Below are 15,574 nucleotides of genomic sequence, written 5' to 3'. Positions count from 1 at the left end.
CTTATCTAGGACAGTCTTACATTCCATGGGTCCTAACTACAGGCTGTCAGCTGCTCATGTGATCTGTCAGACCACACTGTCATCCAGCTGGCAGCTGGATGGGGCTCAGGTGGCCCTGCTTTTTGGTGATATTGTTAACATGAGGGGTGAACACAATACTGGTTGTATTAGCTGGCTTGGGCTGCCATAGCAAAATACCATAGACATAGACCACGTCACTTAAACAACGAGTATTTATTTCTCATGGTTCTGGAGACTGGCAAGTCCAATATCAAGGTTCCTGCCATTTCAGTTTCTAGTGAGAACTTTCATCCTGGTTTGCAGGTAGTTGCCTTCTGTCTGCGTTCTCACATGGCAGGGAGAGAGTGCTCTGGTATCTCTTCCCCTTCTTATAAGGGCATCAGCCCTATTGGATTGGGGCCCCACTGTTATGACCCCATTTAACTACCACTCTGTCAGACCCTGTCTCCAATCTATATTTACTTTGGGGGTGAGGGCTTCAACATGAATTTTGGGAGAATAAAAACCTTAAGTCCTTAGCACTGACCTCTCTTTCATTTATCATGGCACTCACAAAGGGTGAATTTTTTTTCTAATTACCCTGTGCTACCCTGGACAACCTCCCTAAAATTTCCTACAGTGGAAGATTGCTCTGGTGGCTTCCTAAAGTCTCTTTATCTAAGGAGTTATTTGGTCTAACGTCATTGCTTAGTCACACAAAATGCCTTGGGAGTTGCAAAATGTTAAGATATTACAATATAATAAAGTGATATTTGTAGAGCACTCTACAGTTTTCTTGCTTACATTATCTCTTTAATCCTCATGGCAACTTTGAAGGAATGGTTGAGATATGTTATTGGCTCTATTTTATATATTAGAAAATTGAAGTTTGGAGAAGTTCAGTAATTTCCCTAAGGTCTTAGGGCTAATAATTGATTGACACTGAGACTCCATTCCAGGCCTTCCAATTTCTAATTCACAGCAAACTGTATATGAGCTGGAATTTGGCTCTGGAGTCACTAAAGTTTGGCTTCAATCCAAGCTCTGTCACTTATTTACAGTAAGTGGGCAAGTTGCTTAACTCACTAAATTTCTCAATCTTTTCTATGACGTGGAAATAATAGAGTCCACCTCATAGGGTTTTAATGAAAATTAAACTATGTAATGCATAGAAATCAGTTAGCATATACCTGCGCAGAAAAATGTTCAAAATTGTTGGTTATTATTTTTAAGCACATATCAAATCCTATTGCATTGAGTTTGACTATGAAACCAAATTTATACATTTTATTGGACCTGATAAAATATTATTCAAATTATGTACACTATTGGCTGGTCTCAAAATACTTTACAAGTTTGTAAGTGTTATAAAATTCGTAATATGAGATATGAGCACCTTAATTATCATCTGAATATCTGTCTCTGTGTGTGTATATTTATTCTTGCCTGGTCAAGCAACATATTAAAACAGTTAACAATTAGCAGATATTTTAAACTCTACCAGTTATACTTTAAGCAAGCCAATGGGATTTTTTATCTGGCTTTGGTTTGAGGTCATTTAGTGCTCGTTAATAAAGTAAACTGAATTTGGAATTCTTGTTTTTCATTTCACACCAGTAAGCTAATAATATGCTAATAATTGTGATCAAAGGAACATTAAAGAAGCAAAGATTTAACTGCTTGAAATTTGGTATACAGAAAAGTCCAATTATTTGCAGTTGTTCTCCACATTATGCAGGATTTAATCTCTACCAAAACACGTATTTTTCTATTAGTCTGATTCTAAAAGCCTAACATAAGAAGTCATTGTCACATAGGCTGTGTCAATCATAATGACTGGGAGGTACTTTCCTAATGTGCCCAGATTTGTTGGGTCATCTAATGTGTATGTCAGGATAAATCAATAATACATACGTTAATTTGTTTTGCACACTAGTCCTGATTCTCATATGAAATAGTTAATTAGAGAATTTCATACATTTCTAGATTTATTATGTGTATGTTTTTGTGGATATATGAGTAAGGGAATGTTCTTATTCAGATAATTAGTTCTAGTTAAAGTTTCATGCAGGAGGTCAAATAAGCTTTTCTCAGATAGGAGAAACAACACCAAACCTGGAGTTAACATACTTTGGAGCAAAGTCTGTTAGCAATGTAAATGTCATTACCTCTGATTTGTGATCAGCTGAACAAACAGTGAAGCCCCAATGTGACTTTCAGGCTTCAGGAACTCAGTCTAGTGACTTTGAACGGTAAAAGGAATGCTTCCCACTAGGTACACGAGTTAGTAAATTCTGAACTGTCTTGATTGGGAATTAATACTAATGACTTGATCCTAAATAATTCTCAGCATTTGGGCAGAGCAAATGAATATATAGATAAGTAAGGTATATGGTAACATAAAATCACTTCTTCCTGTGCCTCATAGATGGTCTCAGTGTGACTACTGATATGGGCAGACACCCACGCATACCCTCTGATGCTTTTGATTTGAGAAGGCAAGATGACGATACCTACTATAACGTTTGCTTTGTGTATTAAGTTTTAAGATTCGGTTTAGGTTGCAGTATGTCCCCAGAAAGGAGAGTTACACATTGCCTTGTATATATAACTCATTTGTTGTCTTTGTCCCATGTTTGTTTTGTTTTCCTTACTAGATTCTAGAGGGCAGGGACCATGTCTCACTCGGGATAAACACAGGGCCTGGCTCATGGTAGATGCTTAAAAGAAATATTTGAATGAATGCATAAATGGGTTTGAGCCAAAGAGTGAGTCTATAGTACTTAAATGTGCAAATATAAACATGTATGAAGAATATATTGCTGTGTATATGGATACATGTAGAGACACACATATGTACACACATATACACATACACATCCCATATTTAGAGTACTGTCACTAGTTAAGGAAAGTAATGTCTGAGGTGTCTAGCCAACAATAACACCACATAAATATGTAATTAAACAATGAGTAATTGCCAAAGCAGAAAAAATTTAATAATTTCTTAATATGAAAAATAGACATAAGTTAGTTTACAAACATTGTGAGAATTAAGTATACCAGCCCAAGAAAACTTACAGAAATTTAAGCACACTAACATTTATTCATGACCACAAATTTTTTGGTGTGTGTGTGTGTGTGTTTGTTTTTTTGTTTTTGTTGTTTTGGGATTGTTTTTTGTTTGTAACAAAGACATTACAGACCACAAAGCAATTATTTTATTCATTATTTTCCATACTGTGGGCATAACTAGTATTCATCTTAGTAATTTACTAAAAACACTGAAACATAATTATCTAAACTTTTGTTAAAAAGCAATTATAGTTTTTTTTTCCTAATAAGTTATACAACTTAAAAGGTTTTAATAAATCCTTACCTTAACCTGATTTTTTCCCTCAAGATCGGTAATTATAAAAGAGCACAGGCCTAGTTGCCACATGTTCCACTAGAAATACACTGACATACACAGGCAAAATTTCTATTTAAAGTAGATACCGGCTCTGTATAATTAGAGAATTACAGTAAATGGTCTTACAGATGGATCTATATTTATGGAGACTTTTGGCACTTGTTATTAGAGAAACTTTGTTTCACCATGAGATTTTATGTCTGATGTATAATCAGCTCTATGTTATCTACTCTAATAAGAGCTAGAAGTTGCTTAAAATGGAAAAAAAGAAATTATTCCAAGATCTCATCTGAGGAGGCAGCTTTGGCTTACTTCCCCACTAATACTGGCCTTAAAAAACAAGATCCCTTCAATCCAACTGGGCTTGGGTAGCCTGCTTTTTGTCTAATGGAGTGTTCTGAAGGTCTCAAAGAAATCTTAGTTTTTACTCTAGTTGCCCAATGGTATGGGACTGTTCCTCCATGTCATAATTGTATATTTGCAGGTAATGATTACTCCTTACTGCCTCAATATATTTTTATATACAGTTTTCAGCCGGGTTCTTTATTCTCAGATGAAGAATGCTTGAAGCCGTCCGTTAAGAGCTTTTCCTCAAACCCTCTCCGTTAGCAAAAGGACCAGACTTTATCACAACACACTTAATTATTAATACCTCAATCAGGAAGGCAAACATACTAGTGCAGCAGAGATTACTAGAACAAAACAGTCAGTTGAATTTCTCTATATTTGTTGAACTGCCTGAGTTTTTAAGTCCATCTTGGATATGGAATTGGAACTGGGATCCGAACACCTCCTGCCCTCTTCCCTGAATTATAACTCTGTTAGTATCAGCATCTCTTTGCCATCAATTTTTTTCTAAATTTATGATAGAATATATGAGTCATTATGTTTGAATTTGGTAGTTGGTAAATAAATGTTTGTCTAGAACTAGATGTACCTAAAATGAATTGTGTTCATATATGTGTACAGATATTTACAATGGAGTGGATACGGTGATGTGGAATGTAGGTATTACATAGGAGCACAGTGGAGGAATACTTCACCCAGCCTGAGTGGGTCAGAGAGAGACTTTCTCTCAGAGAATGCATAGAAAGAAGCAGATCAAGTGGGAGAGGAGGGGAGAGGGTCAGCAGGAGAAAATCACAAAGGTGAGAAAGAGCGTGACGTATACAGGGAACTATAAACAGGTGTGCTGCTGATGTAATGTTTGAGACAGGCACGGTGAGAAATGAAGCTCCGATGGTCGTTAGCAGTCTCATCTTGGAGGACCATGTAAGCCATATTAGCGTAAATTCGATGGTGAAGGCAAAGCTCTGTGGGCATGGAGACCCTGTTGGTCTCGTTCATGCCACATTGCCAACATTGTGCATTGATCTGACATGCAGGCCCTGGTCCTCAGCAGATATTATTTGAGTAGATGAAATGAAACAATGAAAAAAAAGATTTAAGCAGAAGATTTGCATGAATCAATTCGGATTTTTGATAAATTTTTCTAGCAGCAGCCTAAGAGATGGATCCAAGGAGAATCGAAGTGGAGTAAAGGAGACCAATGATGATGGAAAGAGGAGGATCTGAAGTAGGGCAGTGGTCAGTCACGGGGATGAATCTGAGACATAGTGGAAATTGAAACCTGTAGGACCTGGGGTTTGTGTGGCTGTGAGAAGAAGAGGAGAGGTAGGAGGCATGTGTTATGGTAGTTGGCATCATTTAGCCTAAAGAATATAAGGAGAAGAGTCGTCTAGGGGAAGAATTAAGTTCAGGTGTTCCTGAAGACATATTGGAATTTAAATTTCTTTCAACTTTTGCTTTAAAAATGAACCATGGAGGGGCGCCTGGGTGGTTCAGTCGTTAAGCGTCTGCCTTCGGCTCAGGGCGTGATCCCGGCATTCTGGGATTGAGCCCCACATCAGGCTCCTCCGCTGGGAGCCTGCTTCTTCCTCTCCCACTCCCCCTGCTTGTGTTCCCTCTCTCACTGGCTGTCTCCCTGTCAAATAAATAAAATCTTTTAAAAATATATAAAAATAAAAATGAACCATGGAGAAATTCTAACAGGTTTTCAACGAAAATCTTCAAGAACTTCAAATTTTGCAAATATCCTGTGGGTGTTGTATTAGCATTAGGTGAGAATATAATCTAAAAGCATGGGCACCTCTTCTTTAAAAAAAATTTTCTAACACCAAAACATTTTGGCATAATTAATTACCACTTACTCTTCACACACAAATTTTGGGTAGAGTGAGAAATGTATTAATGTTCGTTCTTTACTCCTTTTTGCTTTCCCTTTTTCTTTTTCTCTCCTTCCTGCCCCCCCTCCATTCTTCCTCTGAGTTGAGCATTCTGCAGTGAAGAGGGGGTGGAATCAGCTCCCACACGGAGCTTCACTCAGTGGCCTTTGAAAGCTTCTCCACTTCGCACAGGAAAGGAGCAATGCTTCGAGGCCAAGGAGAACTCCAAATAAACAGCATTTCTACTTCTGTTTCTCAATCTGGTTTTAACATTTGGTGAGGGGCTGAAAACAAATCCCACAGAACAAAGGGCCACCCTTCATTTGAACCTGGCGTTCAAATAACGTTAAATTTAATTTGTACTCAGATGGTTAAAAATATTATTAAAATATGTAATTCTTGTACACTGAAGATTTATAAGAAATATGGTTAATGTTCTTTCTTTCTCACTCTTTGGCACTGGCTCTCTTCCTCTTCTAAATATATCTTTTATTATCTCAGGATATTCCTTTAGAATGAGTAATTTCATTCTCACATTTCAGAGTAAAATCTTTCAGTCCAAATAGGTTTGGTTGTAGACATGATTACGGGGGATCCAGCTGGCAACTGGCTATACAGAGCTGAGGCTCGGGGCAGAGGCCGGGGCTCAGAGTGGCAGTCCTTCGCAGAGACAGTGCCCTGACAGACAGGGGTCATCCAGGGAGAAGGTGTAGAGGACCACCAGCAGAAAACCAGGGGTGAGACCAAACCGGAACATCCATGTACACAGAAGAGGAAGAACAGGCTTTGAGGGGACAGAGCAACTCGATCGGAGAGGCCAGAGGAGTGCCTAGAGAGACATAGCTCAGGAGGCAGGGCTAAAGAGAAGTTCCAGAAGGAAGGAGGCAGAGAGCAAGGGAAGCAGCACGTCCACCCACTTCTCGCTCATTAGCCTTGCCTCGTTAACCTGGCCCTCTGCGCTCCTCCCTCTCACCCAATCTCCTGAACCACGAGGGAGGGCGGTAGTCCGCCAGTGCATCTGTACTTACGCTAACGATTTCTGCCATGTGAAGAGTAGAATTTCCTCTGTGTGCAAGTATGACATTAGATTAGCTCCTTTTAGCATCGCTTCCATCTAGTTTGTTTATGGGCTTTCTGGCTTTTAATGGTCTTTTCCTGTAAGGAGCTACAATTAATTTGACTATAATGCGAGTGTTTTCAATAGTCATTATTTTTGTGGTTACCCAGACGGTTTTACCGTTGTTTACGCAGGGATATTTTTTAGTTCGCTCTGCTCCTTGTTCAGGATGTAACAGATAAGTACCTTGCTCAGAGCCGAACAGAAATAGTTTAGATTCTGCTTCCATGGACTTTCTACTTTGTTGTTCTCCTAACAATTTTGAGAAGGATAAAGAGAAAAGTATCGTTCAGCGTTCTGAGTAAGGACAGTGTTGCCTGTCTGATTCATATCAGTTCTGATCTGTATTTTATCCACAGATGATGCGGTTCCGTCGTGCCCTGAGTAGATGGTGGTTTAGATACGCTGCCCTCACTGTAAAGTGCAGTTTGCATGCAGGATTCAAACCCCTTAACCTACGGAGGCATTCTCATTGCAGTAATTCTTATTTGCCCGTTTCTCCTGGGGAAAGATTTTGTTATCGATCTTAAAGATCATTACAGTAAAGACATGATTTTAAAAATCATTCCTTTTGGTCATAGGGATCCAAGGTCTGTGTAAAGATAAAATAAGATGGATCTAATAATAATGCTATAGTTTTCATCAAGCGCACGTCAAAACTCATTATAAACCTTCTTTTCTGTGGCATTTTGGTGAGTCTGTTCTGATTCTGTTTCTTTTATTTATGAAAAAACTGAGATATAAAGAAATAAAGAATTTTATCCAAAGCCACACAGGCTTAGATGTGAATAACCTTGGTAACGCTGCCACAGCAACTTGACTTCTTCCTCTATGTTTGCTTAAAATATTGATAGGGCCCCTGAAAGCTTCCTCATGCATTTTTCTTTTTTTCCTTACATGGTATTGATTTCTATTTTTTCACTTTAAAAATTCACGCAGCACAATTGTTACGTTCAAAAGTAACTTTTAAATTTGACTTTTCACCTAAATTTTAGATTTTTTTTTAAAAAGACCTAACTGGACTGCATATGCTACGGCTAATAAATAATGCAGACGATGTTCATCAATATTGAGCAGAATGATACATTTACTTTTGAAAAGTTTGTTTTCAAGAAACTGAACTCATCCTTTAGGGTTTTTTGCTTACTTGTTTTTTATTTTTGTTTTTGCTTTTCCTTATAGCTGCTAACTTCATAAAGGATTGTTAGCATATCAGTTGATGTTTAGTCTGGCAAAATAAAAAATAAAAATTGCATTATTCCTTTTAACCGAGACTAAGTGCTATTACTTAAAATTTTCCTTCTGGTATTAATAGCCCATGTGAAATTCCTAGCGATTGAGAAAAGTCTATAACTCAAGTATATGGATAAAGATTAGTTTCTGTCATTGATGTACTGTGAAATGCATGTGTAAAGTCTGAGAAAATATGTTACGGAGGGGTATGTATTAGCCATTCTCTAGGTAACTTTCTTCATCTTTAAGGATCAACATTTATTAGGTTAACATGAAATATTTGAGAGCAAAATCTTGACATACTGACTAACCCCCAAATCCAACATAACTGAAAATTCAGAAACATTGTCATTTATTGAATAATCCCAGTCATTTTTATGCTAGCAGAGTATTTTAAACAAATGATGATCTTTTACAGAGGAATTATAAATGAGAGCCTCATCTAAGAATTCCCTTTCTCCTGGCTGTTGCTCGTCCACCCTTCCTCCTGAAAACAAGCGGGGCACAGTAGGGGCACAGTAGGAAGAGGAGACCCCCAAAGTCTAACACTTAGGCCCTCACTCTCAGTCTCAGTGTGTGGTATCCAAAGATGAAAATCAAAAGCTGTGGCTTGGAGTGAGGCTGAGGTCAATGCTCAGAAACCAAATATCCCTTCAAGGTTTCACCTCCCTCTGCGTTCCTTTTCTGCAATTGATCCCTCTGTTTACCCAGGCTGGGAGCTTCTCTTCAGTCCACTGGATGTTAGCCTCATATCCAATCAGTGATCGTGTCTTACTGATTCTACTCTTCCATCAGTCTTCTCACCACAGGCTGACCCACACGAAATCCATGCTAAAACTGTCTCTCACCTGGGTTGCTATAATGCCTCCTACTTGGACTTCTTAGGACCATCAGCCCTGCCCTTCCCTCCCACTCCTTCCCCAGCAGCTCCTCTGGCACATACACATAATCCATGTTTCACCCACTGATGTTCCTAATGTAAAAGTCTCATCATGTCATGTCTTTGTTTCAAATCTGCCTTTGACTCCCCATCCCCTTTAGGTCAAGCCTAAACACATTAACATGACTTATAAGACCTGTGCTGGTCTTGTTCCAGTTTCTGGAACATTTCTCACCCCAGAGACATACTTCAATCAATGCTGAAATTCTTTCAGTTCAGGGTACGATGCTTGCTCTGGCTGTTGGCCTGCCTGTTGTGTAATCCCCTCGATTTAAGCATGCAACCAGCTCCTCCTCGTCTCCTGCTGTATTCCTACCTTTTTCCTAGGTAAATCCTACTCGAGGTTTTCAGTTTAGACTTTACTTTCTCAAGGAAACCTTACTGGCCACCTTTGAAGGAATTATGTTCCCTCAGCGTAGCCAGTACGACTCTGTCATCACACCTGTCATGCTGTGTTTTAAATGCCTTTATTTTCAAGCAGAACTGTCACAGGCAGTGAGCTCCATGAGGGCAGGGACTGAGGGTTTCTTTTCTGTTGTTACATACATAGTACCTCGTGGCTTATAATCAGCCCTCATTACATGTCAGATGATGGATCTTATAGATCGTAGATCTGTAGATCATTGATCCTAGATGGATTTCATACCAAGTCATCAGTAAAGGTAGAGTTGAGGAAAATAGAGATCAAAGCAGATATGGAGCCATACTAAAGGGACCCCAAGACCCAGAAAGCTGAGAAAGAACAGCACTGGGAAGTAGAAAAGCATGCAGGCCTGCCTTGTCCTGTCCCATGATACGTGAAGCCTAAGACATGGATAAAAATTAATGCCCATATATATCTACTATAAACTGTAATAATTCAAAATCAAGCCACTCAGCTGCTAGGTAAAGTATATTTCATATACTTTGACAAATATATACATTGACAAATATATAGTCATAAAAACCTGAGAAGGCCACGTATTATTTTAGAATTCCCAGACACATCAAAGTTCTGTGCCAGAATGGAAGCATAGCGTGGCTCCTGTCCCACCCTCTTTTTTTTTTTTTTTTTTCCGCCCCAGCCCTCTCCTATACTTCAGGAGTATGGACACCCAGTCCCAGCTGCCAAGTTCCATCTATATTCCCTAAAAGCAGCCATGCTGGTCCCACATGGGTATTATCTGCCTCGAGGAAGAAAGATCTAGAAAAGAGACCTATGTAGGCCCTGGAAGTAGTTCTAGGGCCATTTGGGAATGAACATATGAAATCCCAGATACCCAGAATGTGGCTTAGAATGTGGGGGAGGAGAGCATAGACTCCACGAGGACCAGTCCCCTTGGCCAGCAGCCTTGGAAGAGGCCTGGTCAGAGCGAGTTGTGTCTAAGGGTGATATTCCAAGCAATTGACCTGGATATATTTTGGAGCTTATACTCCTGGTATACCACAAATGTATATCTGTGAGGGTATAGCATTATCAAGGACTATCTAATATCATATTTTTAAAAAACCCATTCAAATATATACCTTGAAGGTTGTAGGTACACCTTGCCTAACCTCTTGTTTCTACTTCAAGACCATGTGACTCTCTGTTCTGTTGTATTCTGGGAAGCAGCCTAAAAGCACAGTCTTTCAAGCCAGAACAGGTTCTGAGTTGTGAGTCAGTTTAAGTTCTGAGTTGTCCGTTTACAGGCTGTGGAGCCCTGGGCAAAGTGCTTCATCTGATGAGTGGAGGTAATAAAATCTTCCTCTAGGGTTGTAGCAAAAGTACATGAGGTTAAAGTCTTTAAAAGGCTCAGCTCAAGTAAATGCTCAACAGATCATAGTGCTGTCATCATCATCATAATCACTGTCATTATTTTTAGAGCTGTTATTCCTTATTGTCTGTAACTATTGCAATGACCTTGAGCAAGTCATGTAACCCCTGAGAACCTCAATTTCTTCATCCATAAAATGAGGTCTTTGAAGCAGAGGATAGCTAAGATTCTGTCCAGTTAAGAGCAGGGACTTTTTGGAGTTCCTTCTTTTTCAGTTTACATTCAACCTGAACTTGACCCCCAGGCTACACTGTAAATTGTTAATGAAAGTTACTACTATGCATATAATGTCACTAGGAGTTCTAGTTTAAGCAAACCTGATATTGAAAGTCTAAATCTTTTGTAAAAACCAAAAAACTCTGGATTGAATAAGCAGTTTATGAAACAAGTATTTGCTTTACAGAAAGATTCATTGTAGAGTTCCTTTGCTCACTCGTTCTTCTAGTACATTAAAAGTCAAATTTGATTTACAAAAAAATATTCACTTTGCCTACAACTTTTCAAAAACATACGCAGAGATTTTTAATCTCTTCGAATCATGGAATCCTTTGAGAATTGACTAAATTGGATTCTTTGCCCAAAACGAGCATGGTTGCAAATACTGCATTGAATTCTTGGAGAGGGGGAGTCCGTGGATCTTAATATAAGAATCCAAAGCAAAAACATAAAGCCAAAACAAAAACAAAGTCAATGAAAATGGGTCGTGCTGAGGATATTGGAGGCATTTCTAAATGCAGACCTCCAAACACCTGGCCCTTTTCAATTTGGGAGAAACAAAGACAGAATTAACATTTATTGAAGGCACCCTCTGCACCAGCCACCATGCTAAGCATTTTATATGTGTTACGACGCCCTTCCCCTGGCAACCCTAAAAAAGGCAGATATTTCTGATGAGAAAACTGAGGTTGCGATAGTAATTCCCCAAAGTGACATCGCAAGTTAATAAATAGTAGAAGCAAAATTTGAACTGGAGTCTGACTCTAAAACTACCACACCATGAGAAAAAGCCCTAAATTCCTTTACATCTCTCCTCCAGCTCCCAAACCTTTTTCAAGGAATAATGGCAGGAATTCAGAGATTTGTCTTCCTGAATGAACTTCTCACAAAGGAACGCCCTAAGCCAGCTTCGTGCTGACAGCCGATCCTTTGCCTTGCTCGTGCTGTGTGCCATCTCCCTGGAGCCTTGTAGGAGGGCCGTGCTGCTGGTGGCATGGGATGGGGCAGGCAGAGAGCTGAGGGAGGATGGATTCTCGGTGCTGGATGTGATTCAAATGTTCTGATCCCCTACGTGCCCCTGTAAGGGTTTCAGCTGACATCTGTGTAAAATAGTTGTCAGCTGAGGAGCAGAGAAGTGGCCTGTCAAACTCAGAATGTCCCATTTGCCAAGTCTCACATGAGAAAAGTGAAGACAGGTCCCACTGGGAAAAGAAGACCTGCTTTCCAAAAGATTTATTACATAAGGGTCAAGTTGCATAACATGTGCTCTGCCCAGTAGAGGCAACTCCTCCTTGATTCATTCATATTTTTGCAAGGTGACTAATTAATCTTTTTTTTTTAAAGATTTTATTTATTTATTTGACAGAGATAGAGACAGCCAGCGAGAGAGGGAACACAAGCAGGGGGAGTGGGAGAAAAAGAAGCAGGCTCATAGCGGAGGAGCCTGATGTGGGGCTCGATCCCATAACGCCAGGATCACGCCCTGAGCCGAAGGCAGACGCTTAACCGCTGTGCCACCCAGGAGCCCCTAATTAATCTCTTTAAAAAGGAGGGACTAGATGGAGGGGAATAAATGAAGGGCCTTATGTGAATGACAAAACAACCTGAGCCTTATTGGAATTCTGTCTTGGTTCGGTAAGCTAATATTGAACTTCCTTCATAAACAACCTGACCGAATACTGGGCAGAAATCACTGAGGCTTATACACTTTAAGACCTTATATATGAAGGTGAGGTCTGTATCCCCATGTTCTAACCTGTCAAAATAGAACATTCTTGGTGAGTTGGGAAAATCCATTTTTGGTTTCAAGTCATTTTGAGATAGGCTATCTTATCACCTCAGACTTCACAGTGTGTCCTAGAAAAGCATGCTGTTTTCACAGTGATATTGAAGGCACAGTGAGATTTGGTATTTGATTTCGATTATCCTCATGATTTCCCACATGATATAGAACTGCTTCATGAAGCTACTTGCTGCTAAGCATTTCAGACCTTTATGTGGCATAAAGAGAAAACAACTGCTTGAAAACGTTTAGGAGTAAAACATGCATATTTAGAAGTCGCTGACATTTGCTATGTAATTTTTCTTGTATGCTATGTATGATGCAAGACATTCCCCACCTAGCGTGAAGACCGTGCCTTCTTCCTCGGTCAGGAAGGCGGCATAGCATAGTGGCTAAAGTGTGGACTCTAGAGCCAGACAACACGGCTTTGCGTGCCAGCCCTGCCACTTACCTGCTTTGTGATCTTGAGCAAAATACTTAAGTTTCGTGTGCCCTGTTTTCTCATCTACAAAATGTAGGTGGTAGCAAGTTCCTCCCTTACTGTGTCAATTGGCAGGATTGGGTGAATTAATATATGCATAAAATGCTTAGAATAGTGTTGGCATATTAATAAATGTAATGTGTTAGCCGTTATACAAATGTGTGAAGATGACCAGTAAACTCTATAGGAGGTGTCAGCAGGTTCAAAAAATAAGTTAGTTTATCCTTAGTTTAGGCCAAGGCTTCACCTGAGTTTACTCACATCTCTGTACAAGTGTTAAGTAGGATGGCTTCCGTTCCTGTGTTCTCCTACGCTGTCTGCATATAACTCCTCAGTGATCCCATAACGTCTGTAGGCAAAGGATCCTCTCGTACCTGGAACTGGAAATGGGCACCACGTCTCACTTATCATACTCTTGCCAAATGTATGTCAGCCCCACTGTGATAATGGTAAGCCTTTATTTGAAAAAATGTTCCTGACTTCATAACAGCATCATATATAATCAGTGACTACTCATGAGGAAAAAAAGAATAATAATATGTGAGGAGCCCTTCAAATCATTCAATGTGTATAAACTGTCTTCATACTTGAAAAGGTGGGGAAATAAAGTCATTCATTCATTCAAAATCTGTACTGAGTACTGTCAGAGGCCTAGCACTGTTCTAGAAGCGGGGAGTAAAGCACGTGGAACATAGCTGTTGCTGTCATGGAGATCACATTGTAGTGAGAGGAGGCAGTGAACAAGTAAATAAAACAAGATAATTTTAGAGACACATAAGTGGATGGAGTAGGTAAAACAGAACCCCGTAAGAGAGGAAGCACCTTGCTGAAGACCTCAGCTGAGACACAACTAAATTTAGGAAGGAGAGTTCCACCCTGAGGGAACAGCAAACACAAAAGTCTTGAGATAATGAGTTTGACAAGTTCAAGAAAGAGAAAAGAAGGTTAGGGCTTGGAAGGGGAGCGGTTGGCAAGTGGAGGTGATACAAGGTGAGGTTTTGGAAGTAAGCAGACGCTTAATCATGTAAATGTAGGCTATGGGAAGGAGAGGGAGTAACGCGGTAAGGTTCGTATTTTTAAACAGTTTGGCTGCTACGTGGAAACCAAGTGTAGGGGAGCATAAACATTCCCAGAAAGAACCACTCAGAGCCATGAGCTGTAGTCCAGATAGATGCTGATGGCTTGGACTAGAAAGTGGCTGTGACGTGGAGAGAAGCGGACAGATCTGCAGTATGTACTGGGAGTACAGACAGGACTTGGTAATAGTCTGGTTGCAGGTGGTGAGCAAAAGGAGAAACCAAGGAATCACATGTTTTAAGATCTTACTTAAGCCCTGCCTTCACAGGGAAACTTCTCTAACTCACTTCTAACTCACTTCTTCTAACTCACTTTTCTAACTCACTTCTCTTTCCTTTTGGTGGAGCAGTTGTTTTTTGAGCTCGTAACATGTGTAGGGCACAGTTCCAAGTGTTTAGGATACATCAGTGAACAAAACAAAGATCCCTGCCCTTGTGAGGTTATATTCTCTCCTCTACTACTTCTCTCTCTGGGCCTGTAATTCACACTAAATTTTATGTGTCTTTGTATTGGTCTCGAAGTGTTCCAGATATATTATTTTTGTTCTCCAAATAGTCACCTTCTCAAGGACCAAGGGCCCCGTCTTCAGCGTATCATAATGTCTAACTCAGTGCTGGGGGGAACAAAAGTAACGGTGAAAATATGTCTTTTTCATTGATAATTTCTTGTTTATAAGCTTGTCTGCTTTAAGTAGATTTGTGAAAATCCAAAATTGCAATTCAGATAATTAGAAAGGCAATCATTTTTCCATTAAAAAGGGATTATTTACTCACTGAAGAGTTACTTTAAAATAACAGACTCCCTTAATGAATGTAATTAAAAGTTTGTTAAGGGCCATTATGTATTTGTCAGGGGATGTGGATAAAGGAACTGAAGCTAGAGTATCAGGGGCCACACAGTCAATTTAAAATTAATCCAAAATGAAGACAAAGGAGCTAAAAATTAGCATTGTAACTAAAAGAGAAAATAATTTCTGATTTCTAAAAATTTAAACATATCGACAACCTTATAGAAGACTTTCATTTTCTAAATCTACAGTTTATAATCAGCAATTATGAATTCATTCTTTAACCAGAGCACATTCTTCCTGGTAATGAAAAGTAATCATTTGAATACACAAGAAAATTGGCTTCTGGTTACAGCCCTTGGAGTATGTCTTAAAATATGAAGAAGAAAACAAAATTTGTGATTTGATGTTTTATCAAGAAGATTGAGCACTTCTTAAACACTCATAGAATATTGACTACTTTTCATGACCCCTTGTAGTAATGTTGGCATTGAGGTGCTAGTGTAA

At 39.4% G+C, this 15,574-nt stretch overlaps 1 protein-coding gene across 6 annotated transcripts in view; it reads left to right on the top strand.

The window, feature by feature from the left end:
• Positions 1 to 15,574, top strand: part of ZNF385B (zinc finger protein 385B) — a 296,219-nt gene that overhangs the window by 177,269 nt on the left and 103,376 nt on the right. The window lies entirely within an intron of this gene.

This window comes from Ursus americanus, chromosome 1 (assembly GCF_024610735.1).
Source record: "Ursus americanus isolate L20-20 chromosome 1, mUrsAme1.1.p, whole genome shotgun sequence".
Taxonomy (NCBI): Eukaryota; Metazoa; Chordata; class Mammalia; order Carnivora; family Ursidae; genus Ursus; species Ursus americanus.
The sequence above is the reverse complement of the archived record's forward strand: the minus strand, read 5'-3'. Positions and strand labels throughout refer to the sequence as shown.